Genomic DNA, 16,243 nt, shown 5'->3' with positions numbered 1-16,243 from the left:
CTCCATACATTGCCTGCTCTGCTTCCTATCACATTGCATGCATGCTCGGTTTTAGTGAAACCGAGCATGCACGAGTCGCGTAATGTGAGAGGAAACAGGGCAGGCAATGTGCAGAGAACAGCGCTGGAGAAAGGCTTCAGCTGGCGGGGGTTGGGGACACCTGCTAGCCAAATCAGGGGCCCCAGATCCAATTTGGGGAGGGGCTCAGGCCCCGCAAGTCCCCCATAGCTACACCACTGCCCATACCTACACCCCTAGGGTATAGCAGTCTTAAAATCCACATACTTGGTCATCTTGTAAAAAGACTGGAAGCAGTGCAATGAAAAGCTACAAAAATGATATGGGAATTGCGTTGCAAACCGTATGAGGAGATACTTGCTGACCTGAACATGTATACCTTAGAGGAAAGGAGAAACAGGGGTGACATGATACAGACGTTCAAATATTCGAAAGGTATTAATCCGCAAATGAACCTTTTTCGGAGACGGGAAGGCGGTAGAACTAGAGGTCATGAATTGAGGTTGAAGGGGGGCAGACTCAGGACTAATGTCAGGAAGTATTTTTTCACGGAGAGGGCGGTGGATATGTGGAATGCCCTCCCGCAGGAAGTGGTGGAGATGATGGAATTCAAACTTGTGTGGGATAAACACTAAGGAATCCTGTTTAGAAGAAATGGTTCTGCGGAATCTTAGCGGAGATTGGGTGGCGACGCCAGTAATTGGGAAACAAAATGGAAGCTGGGCAGACTTCTACGGTCTATGCCCTGATCGTAACTAAATAGATAGGGATGGGCTGGAGTGTAAATTTTAAGGGGCTTCAATTAGCTTCAGAACTTAGGCCCAGATGCACAAAACCTAACGAGCCCACAACTTGCATTTTAAACTGGTTCCAGCCAGTTTAAAACGCAAGTAGTTCACCCCGGGCATGCACTAAGGGCATTTTCCCTGCCACGGTAGCAGGCAACGAAAACGGAATGCAAATGATTGAAAAGCTATTATAATGAGCTGCACTACCGTTGCAGCCCATTATAATCAGATGCACTACCGTTTTTCCGATTTCCTTACCGTAGGAACCCTAACGAGATGTCTGACCTCTTGTTAGGGCTCCTGTGAGGGAATCGGAAAGGAAAAGGGCCCCCAAAAAAGGTAAAAACGAAAAAAAAAAAGCAGGCAGCGCATGTGAGGGGCGTCCTTTAAGGACGTACTCTCCCTGCGCTTCTGAGAGACGTCTTTGTTTCGCAGTTTTTTGTTCTGCCGGCGCTCGTGTTTTTTTTCCCCCTTCTTGAGAGTCTTCGCCGCGCCACTTACCCCTCCACAGCGAAATTTTTCTATTTTCCTGGTTGCCGGAGAATCGGGACGTCCCTTTAGATTAGGCTCCTCTTCCTGGTCTCTTCAGCCAATCAGAGCGCGTTTCGCTGACAACAGCCAGCTAAGCCCGCTTTGATTGGCTGAAGAGACCAGGAAGAGGAGCCTAATCTAAAGGGACGTCCCGATTCTCCGACTCAGGTACCGAAGGACTAGAGAATGCAAGTGAGTTACAACGAGTAGCTCATTTGCATTCCCTATCGTTGATGCATTCCCATTCTCTACCGATTCGCTATAGAATCGGTAGGGAACGGGAATTACCAATGTCTTTCATGCATCTGGGCCTTAGTACAAGAACAGTGCACAGTCTGTGCCCTGAGAAAGGCAAGGACAAATCAAACCCGGGTATACAAATAAAGTATCACATATCATGTAAATGAGTTTATCTTGTTGTGCAGACTGGAGGAGTAGCCTAGTGGTTAGTGCAGTGGACTTTGATCTTGGGGAACTGAGCTCAATTCCCACTGCAGCTCCTTGTGACTCTGGGCAAGTCACTTAACCCTCCATTGCCCCTAGTACAAAATAAGTACCTGAATATATGTAAACCACTTTGAAAGTAGTTGCAAAAACCTCAGAAAGGCAGTATATCAAGTCCCATTTCCCTTTCCCTACCATCATTTACTACGTTACTATCTTATTAGGGAACAGAAGTAGCAGGGCTGGAACTAGACAAGTGTTAATAGTGGGTGAGAGTAGGCAACTTCTTGTCTTTGTTAACACTAATCCATTTGGATTTTCAGGTTAACTACAGAGAAAAAATGCATGAAGTATATTTTTGTGCACAATGCTTCAATTGCATGCAAATCTATCTTATGCATATTCATTAAGGATGCTGTAAACACATGAGTGGGCTTGGTAAACATGTGTACTGGAGGTTGTCTACCCCATAACATGACGGGAAAGAAACTCTCTTTGCATATCTGTCCTTTTGACCCCACAGCCAGTCAGGTTTTCAGGATATTCACAATGAATATACATAAACTAACTTACATTTGGAACCCAATGCCGGCAAGGGCAAGAGTGACTGAGGATCACTCCTGGCCCATGGCCCACTGGACCACCAGGCACGAGTGAAAGTAGGCCTAGGGGGGTGAGGCAAGGGGATAATGCTTGGGGAGACTGATTAGTGGTCTCTGCGGGAGTGGGGATCTTCGGTCGAGTCTTGATCGAGAGTTCTTGAATAGGGGGATCTTGATCCCTAAGGTCGACCTAAATTTCATGATTTGGGCGTCCCCGACTGTATTATCGAAACTAAAGATGGACATCCATCTTGTTTCGATAATACGGGTTGCTCCGCCCCTTTACGGGGCCATCCTTGGGGATGAGCACCCCCGTTCGATTATCCCCCTCTCTGTCACCTTAATGCAATATAACTCTGTCTCATTCCGGAAATGGCGATCGCCATTACGGAACAATATAAGACACATTGAGCCTGCAAATAGGTGGGAAAATGTGGGATACAAATGCAACAAATAAATAAATAAATAAATAAATAGGGGGTTCTTATCAGGGGAATGGGGCAGCACAGGTGGCCCCTTTAAAGACGCTGGCCCAATGCTCTCAGGATGGTAGAATAACTTTGCTTGCAAAGTTGCTGACAAGCAGTGTTATTTATACACCATAGGACACAAACATGCGGTACTGAGCTACCACCAGTTGGTGTAAAAGCCCAACTTTTACCACACCTTGATAACTAACCCCCTAAATGGCCAGTTATTTGTTTTAAAATTGGTGTGGTTTGGAGCCAGCCAGAGCCAGCACTGTAAGTAATCTGACAGCAACATTCAGCCCCTGATCAGATTACTTATGTTTTCACTACTACTACTACTTATCATTTCTATAGTGCTACTAGACGTACACAGCGCTGTAAACTTGAACATGAAGAGACAGCCCCTGCTCAACAAAGCTTACAATCTATTTAGGACAGACAAACAGGACAAAAAAGAGATAAGGGAATTACTAAGGTGGTGATGATAAAATAAGCATACTGAACAAGTTAGGAGTTAAAAGCAGCATCAAAAAGGTGGGCTTTTAGCCTAGATTTGAGGACGGCCAGAGATGGAGTTTGACGTACTGGCTCAGGAAGTCTATTCCAGGCATATGGTGCAGCAAGATAAAAGGAATGGAGTCTGGAGTTAGCGGTGGAGAAGGATGCAGATAAGAGAGATTTACCCAGTGAACAGAGTTCCCAGGGAGGAGTTTAGGGAGAGATAAGAGTGGTGAGGTACTGAGGAGATGCAGAGTGAATGCACTTGTAAGTCAATAAGAGGAGTTTGAACTGTATGCGGAAATGGATAGGAAGCCAGTGAAGTGACTTGAGGAGAGGGCTAATATGAGCATAACGACACTGGCGGAAAATTAGTCGTGCAGCAGAATTTTGAACAGATTGAAGAGGAGAGAGATGGCTAAGTGGGAGACCTGTGAGAAGCAAGTTGCAATAGTCTAAGCAAGAAGTAATAAGAGTGTGGATAAGGGTTCTGGTAGTGTGTTCAGAAAGGAAAGGGCGAATTTTGGTGATATTATAGATAAAGAAATGACAGGATTGAGCAGTCTGCGGAATATGTGCAGAGAAGGAGAGAGAGAAGTCGAAGATGACCCCAAGATTAGAAACTGATGAGACAGGGAGGATGAGAGTGTTATTCACAGAAATAGAGAATGGGGGAAGAGGAGAGGTGGGTTTAGGGGGAAAGATAATGGTAGGAATAACTGTGAAAGGATATGATAGCCATTTAAAGGTACACATGGAGTTTCAGTGATCCTACTTATGGGCGTTTTTTACTAAGGCACGCTCACATTTTAGCGCGTGCTAAAATTGTGGGCATGCTAAACGTTAGAGATGCCCATAGGACTGCATGGGCATCTCTAACGTTTAGCACGCCTACAATTTTAGTGTGCACCAAAAACGTGAGCACACCTTAGTAAAAGACGCCCTTATGTGTTTAAGATCACTGAAAATCTGCATAAGTTTAAGTGGATAACTTGCCTGACTAAAACTGTGTAACATTTGTGCCCCAGAAAATTGACCTCTCGAAAATCAAGCTTCTGATTCATGAAGATTTTTCCCCAAAGACACAGAAATAAATATTAACAAACAAAAAAATATATAAGACAACACTTTCTTATAAGCCTAGCTTAATGCATGTCTTGGGTAACTTTTGAGTGTTAACATTCCATGTCACAGACCAGAGTAAAAATGATTCTGATACAATAATATCATTTGGTCTGCTTATTCTGTTTGAGTCTAAGAGTGTTAATTCCCAAAAGCTTGTCAAGAAAAGTATTGTTAGTCCAATAAAAAGGTATCACCTTATAGATTTTTGTTTGCTGACCTTTACTCACAGGCATTGAAGTGGATTAACACAGCAGTCACACTATTCCCCCCAGAGACAGTATGGGAAAAAGCTTTAGTGAATCAATCAAGCCCTAAATTACATCAACTGAAGAGACAGGAACTGTCTTTAGCAGGAGCTGCTTTGGGGGGAAATAAACAACCCTCAGTCAAATACTGCAGTGGTATCACAACAGAAGACATATTAGTTAGTTTGTTAGGTATTGTACTTATATACCACTTCTTCCCAAAATAATTTGAACCTGAATGGTTTACAAAAGAAAACAATCCGGAAAGAAAAAAAAGTAACATAGGCAACCGTGACGTCCTATCCCAGCCCCTTAATAAGCTGAACACTCTATTTCTCATTCCGGAAATGGCGATCGCCATTACGGAACAACGTAAGCCACATTGAGCCTGCAAATAGGTGGGAAAATGTGGGATACAAATGCAACAAATAAATAAATAAATAAATAAATAAACTTGGCCACAGCTTTATTACAAGACATAGCTGTATATAATACAGACAATCAAAACAGGATACCCCAGCCACACTGTAAGCTCTTAAAAAGCTACAGTTAAAGCACCCAGCCCGCCGCCATAAGCAAGACTGACAAATGCGCTATGGGGTCCTTTTACAAAGGTGCGCTGAGAAATGGCTTGCAGTAGTGTAGGCGTGGGTTTGGGCGCGCGCCCGATCCATTTTTTAGCGCGCCTGTAAAAAAGGCCTTTTTTTTTTTCATTTTTGCCGAAAATGGACTTGCGGCAAAATGAAAATTGCCGCGCGTCCATTTTTGGTCTGAGACCTTACCGCCAGCCATTGATTGACCTAGCAGTAAAGACACACGGTAACTGGGCGGTAATGACCTACACACGCCAAATGTCACTTGGCGCATGTCCGTTATGCGCACCCGAAAATAACAAATATTTTTCAGACGCGCGCCAAAAATGAAATTACCGCAAAAGCCACGCAGTAGTCAGGCGGTAACTCCACTTTGGCATGCGTGCGGCTTAGTAAAAGGGTCCCTATATGAGGTACACAGGACGCTCCCACCACACATCAAGGTTCGTCCAACCCAGGTGAAGTGAGCCCATCTGTACCAAACTGTAACTTGATGAATTAGTGTTCCTCCAATCACTCAGGCTCAGGTATTCATGCCCTCCAAGCTGCGACATGCGGAACGTAATATAAACAAAAAATAGAGCAAGGGGTGGGTGAGAGGGAAGGCTGCTCCTGTTTGTGTCCTCAGGGAAGAAAGAGGGAGCGCGCAGTAACTCTGTGGGCTTTAAGCCCACGGCTCCAGCCCCTCCTTCCCTGCAGGGAGCCCCTCATGGCGTGAAAACTCCCTTCCGGTCACCATGGCTCCCCACCTATTGCAGCTCGCCATCCCCCTAACAGCTGAGGCGTGGGTGCACGATGCCATGTTATGGCCGGTTCCATGCACTTCGGCCCTCTGCCTTATTCTATTTCAAGGTACAGACAAGTCTTTTAAGAAATAAAATATCTTCAAATTTTGGTGAGACTGATGAATAGAAACAGGGAAAAAGTTCCAAGGTGAAGTGACCTGGTAAGAATAGGATTGCTCTAATAGCTTTTCAAAGCAAATCGCTTTAAAGAAAGGAAAGATCAACTTGCCAAAGGTGGAACTTCGTCAACCTGAGGGCAATAGCGGAAAGCAGTCAAGCGGTTGACACGAAGAGAGGGCAGGAGTATCGGGGGTTCGGCTCCTAATGAAGCGGTAGTGAAACAGGAGCTCGCTGTAGAGCGAACGTACCAGAAAACACCCAATGAAAACACCCAAATAAGATAAGTGCTAATTTCCACTAAAAATATATATATAAAAGTATAAAATAGGATATTAGCATTGTATAGAGGAATTAGGACTCATGAGAATTCCTGCTGGTTACCGCACTGGTGATATACTACTACTACTATTTAGCATTTCTATAGCGCTACAAGGTGTACGCAGTGCTGCACAAACATAGAAGAAAGACAGTCCCTGCTCAAAGAGCTTACAATGTAATAGACAAAAAATAAAGTAAGCAAATCAAATCAATTAATGTGTACAGGAAGGAGGAGAGGAGGGTAGGTGGAGGCGAGTGGTTACAAGTAGTTACGAGTCAAAAGCAATGTTAAAGAGGTGGGCTTTCAGTCTAGAGTGGAGGAGTGGCCTAATGGTTAGGGTGGTGGACTTTGGTCCTGGGGAACTGAGGAACTGAGTTCGATTCCCACTTCAGGCACAGGCAGTTCCTTGTGACTCTGGGCAAGTCACTTAACCCTCCATTGCCCCTTGTAAGCTGCATTGAACCTGCCATGAGTGGGAAAGCGCAGGGTACAAATGTAACAAAAATAAAATAGATACTATTGGAGATTCTACATGGAATGTTGCTATTCCACTAGCAACATTCCATGTAGAAGGCTGCGCAGGCTTCTGTTTCTGTGAGTCTGACGTCCTGCACGTACGTGCAGGACGTCAGACTCGCAGAAGCCTGCGCGGCCACACACATTGGCGATCTGCAAAGGCCAACTTCTACATGGGGGCCAACTTCTACATGGAATGTTGCTAGTGGAATAGCAACATTCCATGTAGAATCTCAAATAGTAGCAACAGTGGAGGAGTGGCCTAGTGGTTCGGGTGGTGGACTTTGGTCTTGGGGAACTGAGTTCGATTCCCACTTCAGGCACAGGCAGCTCCTTGTGACTCTGGGCAAGTCACTTAACCCTCCATTGCCCCTTGTAAGCCGCATTGATGTTGATGCCACTGCTATGTGTGGGAAAGCGCAGGGTACAAATGTAACAAAAATAAAAAATAATAGATTTAAAGGTGGCCAAGGATGGGGCAAGACGTAGGGGCTCAGGAAGTTTATTCCAGGCGTAGGGTGCAGTGAGACAGAAGGCGCGGAGTTGGCAGTAATGGAGAAGGGAACAGATAAGAAGGATTTATCCATGGAGCGGAGTGCACGGGAAGGGGTGTAGGGAAGGACGAGTGTGGAGAGATACTGGGGAGCAGCAGAGTGAGTGAGTGAGATATAGACAACCAGCGGCACAGCAGAGCGGTATTTTTCAAGAAGGAATGATATCTCACCGGGAAGCTGAAGTCTCTTACCTCTAATAACAAATAAGCTGAGGGAGATAAATAGTTGCAACGGTGTTGTTAGATGTTTATCGATGCAATTTCTCTGCAGTGCGTCCAAATCACAAAGGAGTGTGTTGGGGGCAGTCTTAGGGCATTCCTAACACTTGGAAGTTTTACTGCCATAATGGAACAAAACAAAAACGTCTAGGGCTACACTTGGATATTTTGGTCTATACCTGTTTTTAAAATGAATAAGGCACAAGAAGGTGCCCTTAATGACCACTGGAAGGAATCATGGATGCCCCCCTTTACTCCCTCAGTGCTCACTGACTCCCTCCCACCTCTAAAAGATGTGAATAAAAAACAATACATGCCAGCCTCTACGACAGCTTCAGATGTTATGGCCACTTCTACTAGACGGAGCAGCAAGAGGTCCCTGGAGTAGTGTAGTGGTGGTTTCAGTGCACTGTAGAGAGGAGGATTCAGGCCCATATCCCACTCTACCTGTTGTGGTGGAAAGTGTGAGCCCTCCCACACTCACCAGAAACCTACTGTACTAACCTATAGGTGACCCCTTCACCCATAAAAGCTATTGTAGTGGTGTACATTTGGGGGCATTGGGTTTTGTAGGGCTCAGCATACAAGATAAGGGAGGCAACGATGAGATATGTATCTGGAAGCTTTTATATGAAGTCCAGAGCAGTGCCCCCTAGGCAGTGGGCGTTCCTAGGGGGGCGGACACCCGGGACGGCGCCCCGCCCCCCCCCCCCCCCGATGCAGCGCGGCCCCCCCCCCCCCCCGCGCGAAAGAGCCCCCCGGGTGCATGCCACTGGGGGGGGTGCCGCAGCGCACGCCTGCTGCGAGTTTACTAACTTTGCTCGTTCACTGCAGCTCCCTCTGCCCCGGACCGGAAGTAACCTGTTCCGGGGCAGAGGGAGCTGCAGCAAACGAGAGAAGTTAGCGAACTCTCGCAGGAGGCGCGCGCCGCGGCACCCCCAGCGGCATGCACCAGGGGTGGACCGCCCCCACCGCCCCCCCCTTGGTACGCCACTGCCCCTAGGGTGCCCCATTGCTCTCCTGGGATGTCTGAGTGGCCCAGGGGCATAGCCAGTACCTCGGTGGGAAGGGGGGCCAGAGCTGAGGTGGGGGGCATTGTTTAGCCGCTGACCCCCCCCCCCCCCGCCACTTTGGACCCCCGCCGCCGCAACCGCAAACCCCCACCGCCACCTCCGCCCGCCCGCCCCTGCCCCGCCGCCACATCAGGTACCTTGTTGCTGGCGGGGGTCCCCAATCCCCACCAACCGAAGAGCCTTCTTCAGCGCCGGTCGACTCCAGCGCCTTCGTTCTGTTTCTGACGCCTTATGTCCTGCACGGGCTACATGCACGGTGCAGGATGTAAGGCGTCAGAAACAGATGATCACACAACGAAGGCACCGGAGTCGACCGGCGCTGAAGAAGACTCTTCGGCTGGCGGGGATTGGGGACCCCCGCCAGCAAACAAGGTACCTGATGTGGTGGCGGGGCGGGGGCGGGCGGTGGCGGGGAGGTCAAATGTAGAGGGGGCCAAGGCATAATCTGTGGGGGCCCATGCCCCCATGGCCCCACGTAGCTACGCCCTTGGTGTGGCCATGCTACTAACAGTGCTGGCTTCTCCAACATCCCAACGGCTTGATTTTCTACATTTTTCACTTGAACATTTTTTTTTTTCCAAAATGAATCTAAAAGATAAACGTACAGAGCACAAAAACATCTTTCATGTGGCCATTTTTGAAAAAAAAAAAAAAAAAGATAGACTTTTGCTGTTTCGAAAATGGGTATATTTTCTATTTGGATTTGAGACATTTAGCTCAAAACATCCGAAGTCCAACTTAGACGTTATATCGAAAATGCCCCTCTTTGTGCGAGAGCATTTGACTTTACCTTTTTCCGAGCATTGATTTGCTGCTAGGGAGCATTTATGCACTGCTGGGGGGGTTATTGTAGGAGCCTCTTGTATAAAAGCAGTTAAATGAGTATTTGTCTTTATAAACTGTGGGTTGACTTTTTTAATAATTATTTTTTACGTGTATTTGGCAACACGTTGGCAAATAAGTTATCACAATCTGTATCACTCCATTCTTCATGAGAGAGAGACTCTGTGTACATGTTAACAGCTGCCCTAGTCTAGTGGGTGGTGTGCAGTGGTGAGCTGGACAAAAACTGCTTACCAATTAAGTAGTCGCCTTTGTCATAAAACGTATAGGGACAGGCTCATGAACCTCAACATGTATATGCTGGAAGAGAGACGGAAGAGAGGGGATATGATAGAGACATTTAAATACCTCAGTGGCGTTAATGTACAGGAGGAGAGCCTTTTTCTAATGAAGGAAAACTCTGGAATGAGAAGGCATGGGATGAATTTAAGAAGAAATAGGCTTAGGAGGAATCTAAGAAAATACTCTTTTATGGAAAGGGTGGTGGATGCTTGGAATGGCCTCCCGGTGGGGGTTGTGGAGACAAGGACTGTATCAGAATTTAAGAAAGCGTAGGACAGGCCTGTGGGATCCCTTAGGAAAAGGAGGAGTTAGTGGTTCCTGAAGAAGGGCAGACTGGATGGGCCATTTGGCCCTTATCTGCCGTCATGTTTCTAAATGTTTCTAATGACATTTCATCTTGATTAAGTGAATGAGAAACAAATCGGGGCACCACTTAGAGTTACATTTGTTACATTTGTATCCAGCAACAAAATAGCAGGTTAGATCAAGCAATTCGCATGCTGGTCAAGAAAAATAGCGGAAGGGGAGAAGAAGGACCGCAGACTGGTGACATTTTAGCCAAATTAATGGAATTACTTATGCACATATATCCCATATGTACAGTCACCGTACTTCAATCACTGGTCCCCAACCAACCACCTCCCTAGATGTTAAACAATATCTATTTTTATAATGATTTTTCTGCAAAAAGTGTCACATATACACCTCCTCAGGACGTAGAGAGCAAAAGAAATAACTTATGTTATGGCGGCGTTGAGCTTAGATCTCCCACATTTTCCCACCCATTTGCAGGCTCAATGTGGTACTTACAATGTTCCGTCCTGGCATTCGCCATTCCATAGTAAAAGTTACAATTGGTAATACATAAAAGCATGGATGACATAATAGAATTGAGTAATCAGGTATATAGAGAAAAACATTCAGAATATCAAGTAAGTGGAGATGCAAACAGAGCCCTTTGTCGTTTCTTTGGTATCTTCCGAAAAATGAAGAGAGGCTGTGACATCATTTGGTTGTTTCTACAAGACTTTATTTGATAGATGTCCACAAAAATTTCAATTTTTTTTACAAAAGTCACAAATGCTAACAGATTCCAAACAGAGAGGTACATTTCATACACATTCACAAAGAAACAAAGAGTATTTACATATAAATATAAATAGCACCGTTTGCTGTTCTCAGACATAGAAGGACTTTTTTTTTAAATCATCAAAATAAAAAAAAACTGTCAAAATCCGGCAGTAAGGTGGGGAGAATATTGCTGCTTAGTCAAGCATGAGAGGTAGAGGATTTCGATCCAGGTGTGAAAGAAACATTTTCTATGTCCCCACAGAGGGCCTCTGTTTCTATGAGAGGACTTTTGTGAGCCATTCTGTTTACTCATGTGTTACTGACCATCTGGATGAATAGCAAAGCACACATTGGCTAGTTCATAACGAAAATGAAGGATCTATTCAGAGGTTCGGGCTAAAACTCTACCACTGCCACGCAGTAGAGAATTTTTCTACGTTGAACAGAGGCCTTAACTCTATCTCCACGTTAAATAGCAGTTTAAGAAGGAAGCATGCAATCCCAGCTGCAATGTCCTGGAAAACTCATTGGAACCCATAGACGTAAGTTCTCAATTGACCTCTCAAGGGGTCATTCTATAATTGGGTGCCTACCAAGGATGGACTGACCATTGGGACAATAGGGCAGTGCCCAAGGACCCCACAGAAGTAGGGAGCCCATTGGCCTCTAGCTTATATCTAGTTTGACCATTGGGGCCATGACCCTTAGTGTCCAGGGGCCCGGATCATTGTCGGTACTCCCCTGGCACCTACAAGTAGGCACCCTAAAAGGTGCCCAAGGTAGAAGCCTGTTCTATATAGGAAACTAGGCGCCTATGTTCCATTTATGAGTACTTGTGTAACCAGCTATCAATGTGCTAAATTTAGTGGGTGCACTTATGCCATAGAGCTAGTGCAGGATGTGAAATGTACAATTCAAAATGCACCAAAGTAGAAGCTTATTTCACTGATCTACCCAACATTCTATGGTCTGTGCCCTGAGAAAGGCAAGGACAAATCAACTCGGGGTATACATATAAAGTATCACATACCATGTAAAATGAGTTTATCTTGTTGGGCAGACTGAATGGACCGTACAGGTCTTTATCTGCCGTCATTTACTATGTTATATGATAAGAGTTGAGTAAAGAGAGCCAGGATACAACCAGAGTTGGACTCCTTTCACTTTCTGATGGTCCTTTAAAAATATTACTGTTATAGTGATTCTAAGGGAACTTTTTGAGCAGACGTAGGCCAAACAATGTCATTTCCTTTAATTTCCCATGTTTCTTGCAGGATTATTAATTTTATTTGGGTTTTAAAAAACAAACTTCATTGCAGAGGCCATGTTGTTAATAAGGCATGCAAGCTGACATTTCAAGTTTTCTCTTGTCATTTTAATTTGCAACAACATGGCGAATGTTTCAAAACAAATGCAGATCCTTAATTCTAAGCACAAAGCAAAAGCAACAATGAATCAGATGAAAAAGAATGTCCGAGTAGCCAAATCAATGAGGTAAAAGCCCAGACCTGAATCTCCAACAGCAAATCTGTGACAAGACTTCAAGACTCCAGCCTGCAAAGAGCTTGATTGCACCAAGAAGAAAGGGCAAACTCTTCACTGTCCTGCTGCACAAATAAACACTTGTCCTAAATGACTCATGACTATAATTGGCGCTCATGACTATAATTGGTGCAAGGGGGTCTTCCACCAAATACTGAATCAAGGAATGTGAAGGCTAATGTATAAGTACATAAGAATTGCCATACTGGAAAGACCAAAGGTCCATTGAGCCCAGCATCCTGTTTCCAACAGTGGCCAATCCAGGTCACAAATACCCGGCAAGGATCCCAAAAATGTAAAAAAACATTTTATACTGCTTATCCCAGAAATAGTGGATTTTCCCCAAGTCCATTTAATAACGGTCTATGGACTTTTCATTTAGGAAGCCGCCCAAACCTTTTTAAAACTCCGCTAAGCTAACCGCCTTTCCCACATTCTCTGGCAACGAATTCCAGAGTTTAATTACACGTTGAGTGAAGAAATATTTCTCCGATTCGTTTTAAATTTACTACATTGTAGCTTCATCGCATGCCCCCTAGTCCTAGTATTTTTGGAAAGTGTGAACAGACGCTTCACATCTACCCGTTCAACTCCGCTCATTATTTTATAGACCTCCATCATATCTCCCCTCAGCCGCCTTTTCTCCAAGCTGAAGAGCCCTAGCCGCTTTGTCAGTGAAACCAACTCCTACTATTTTAATGCATTTGAATTCTATTTTTTAGAAATCAGAATGCAAAAAAACGTACAAGGTTGTGAGGACTTTTCCGTGACATTGTACGTGAACCTTGGTGGAACCCCTTCCCTTGCTAATCTACAACTGAAGAGCGTAAGATGTTTAACCATCACTTCAGACTGGATTTTTGCTCTTGCTGCTTAAACACATCAGGGTCAATATTCAGCCATTGGAGGTGAGTATTTTTGCTCATCGCCAATGGCATTATTCCCAGATATTCAAAACCAGGATTTTTTTTTAAAGCCGGTTAAATCATAGTCGCTTAAGTAGATATTCAACACTTAAGGGTCCCTTTACTAATGTTTATTTTTGGATGCACATATCGGATGCGCGCCAAGTGACATTTGACACGTGTAGGTCATTACCGACCGGTTACTGTGTGAGACTTTACCGCTAGGTCAATGGCTGGTGGTAAGGACTCAGACCCAAAATGGACGCGCGGCAATTTTCATTTTGCCGCATGCCTATTTTCGGCAAAAATTTGAAAAAAGGCATTTTTTGCAGGTGCGCTGAAAAATGAGTCTGCGTGCACCCAAAACACACGCCTACACTACCGCAGGCCATTTTTCAGCGCACCTGCAAAAAATGCCTTTTTCAAATTTTTGCCGAAAATAGACATGCGGCAAAATGAAAATTGCCGCGCGTCCATTTTGGGTCTGAGACTTTACCGCCAGCCATTGACCTAGCGGTAAAGTCTCACACAGTAACCAGTCGGTAATGACCTACACGTGTCAATGTCACTTGGCGCGCATCCGATATGCGCATCCAAAAATAAACATTATTTTTTGGACACACGTATTGGACGCACATCAAAAATGAAATTACCTCAAGAGCCATGTGGTAGCTAGGTGGTAACTCCATTTTGGTGTGCGTTGGGCGCGCATAGACGCTTACATGGCTTAGTAAAAGGGCCCCTCAAAAGGCCATGGGTTACCACATAAAAATAGGACAGACGTTCATGTGGTCCCATTTATGCAGTATCTGTCCACTTAAGGGCTGAATATTGGCACTTAAATGGCCAGATGCTGACTTCGCCCCCCCCCCCCCCCCCCCCCAGAACGCCCCCAACGTAGCTGGCTTTGAGTTCTGTGCTAATCACAATATTCAATGGCACTTAGCCAATTAAGTGCCGCTGAATATTAGTGGCTAGCCCTAACCAAGTGAATTTAACTGGTCAATGACCAACTAAATCGCTTTGAATATCGCATCCGTTCTTTCTCTCTTTTGCATTCACATCATTGCCCATTTGAGCAACTGGGCAGTGCCCGAGGGCCCAGAGCAGTTGGGTGGGCCCAGAACCTCCTCCCCACATGACTGACATTTCTCTGTCCCCAGGTCTCGCACTCCCCCCTTTCTCTCACTTCCTCCCCGCATCTCCCCTGTCTCTGACACCCCCTCCCCCAATATTTACCTCAAAAGTTCCTTCTCCACACAAGGTCCTGGCATAGGTTGTTTACACTGACCGGAACTTTCTCTCTGCCACAGCCCGCCTCTTTCTGATGTAACTTCCTGCTTCCGAACGGAAGGCTATGGCAGACAGAAGGTTCCAGTCAGCGTCAGACAGCCTATGCCGGGGCCCTGTACGGAGAAGGAATTTTTGAGGTAAATGCACGGGAGGAGGGATGGTGGAGAGAGGCGAGAGGGGGAGTTGTTGGACTCAAGAAGGAGAGAGATGTTGGACCTGGGGAAAGGAGGGAGGGAGGGAGGGAGGCAGACATGTTGGACCAAGTTGTGGGGAAGGGGGCAGAGATAGTGGAGCTGTAGAGAGAGAGAGAGAGGCAGAGATGGTGCAACCTGGGGGAGGGGAAAGATGTTGGATCTGGAGAGGGAAGGGGAGAAGGGGAGAGAGGAGGGGAGAGAGATGATGGATCTGGGGGGTTGGAGGGAGAGATGTGGGACCTGGGGGGGAAGCCCATGATCCCTTATTGCCCAGGGGCCCAGATCCCTGTCAGTCCATCCCTGAATTCACACTTCCCTCCTTGTGCAGGATTGTTTTGTATCATCATTTTGGAGCTGTAAGGAGAGAAGAATGGAGACTGAAATATCAGAGTAGTCAAAATCAAGTTAAGATAATGATTACAAGGCAAAACAGGGCCGGTCCTAGGGTCTCTGGCGCCCCCTGCAGACGATGAGTTGGCGCCTCGCGCGCCCCTGCCCCCCCAGCATCTCCTTTCTTCTCCCCACCCTGCCCCTGTCCAGCGATTCTCCTTCGCCCGAATCGCCCAATCCCCCGCCGTCCTTGGTGCTTTAAATCTTTTAATTTACCTCCGTTCCAGCAGCCGCATCATTTGAAAGCCTTGCCCCGTCTCTAGCCTTCCCTCCCTTCGTGAGTTCGTTCCACAGTCCCGCCCTCGAGGAAATGACGTCAGAAGTCGGGACTGCGGAACGAACTCAGAAAGGGAGGGAAGGCTAGAGACGTGGCAGGGCTTTCAAATGATGCAGCTGCTGGAACGGAGGTAAATTAAAAGATTTAAAGCACCAAGGGTGGCGCGGTATGGTGGCGCAGCGCTGCAGAGGCACCCTTGAAGGCAGGCGCCCCCTGCGGCACTTACCCTGCTTACCGGGTTTGACCAGCCCTGAGGCAAAATGTGTGAAAGGAAATGAGACATTTTAGTATTTGAGATTTCTACCTAGGTATGTGCTTTCCTGATTCCTATAACAAATGTTCTTTGATGCCCTCTAATGATAACAGCATTTTCTTCACCTAGAAATTAAGACTTGATTGTTTTTCCTTTTCACTTCTGTCCTCTAATCTGACCATCTCTAAGAAGGTTTTATGTGCAACTGGGCTTTTTAAATGATTTGGAGCACATTTAACTAAGGCAGATTAGTGAGCAAATTGTCGACAAAAGGTTTTAACTTGTTGCATTTAA

The sequence above is a fragment of the Microcaecilia unicolor genome, chromosome 1 (assembly GCF_901765095.1).
Source record: "Microcaecilia unicolor chromosome 1, aMicUni1.1, whole genome shotgun sequence".
Classification (NCBI taxonomy): domain Eukaryota; kingdom Metazoa; phylum Chordata; class Amphibia; order Gymnophiona; family Siphonopidae; genus Microcaecilia; species Microcaecilia unicolor.
Note: the sequence above shows the minus strand (reverse complement) of the source record.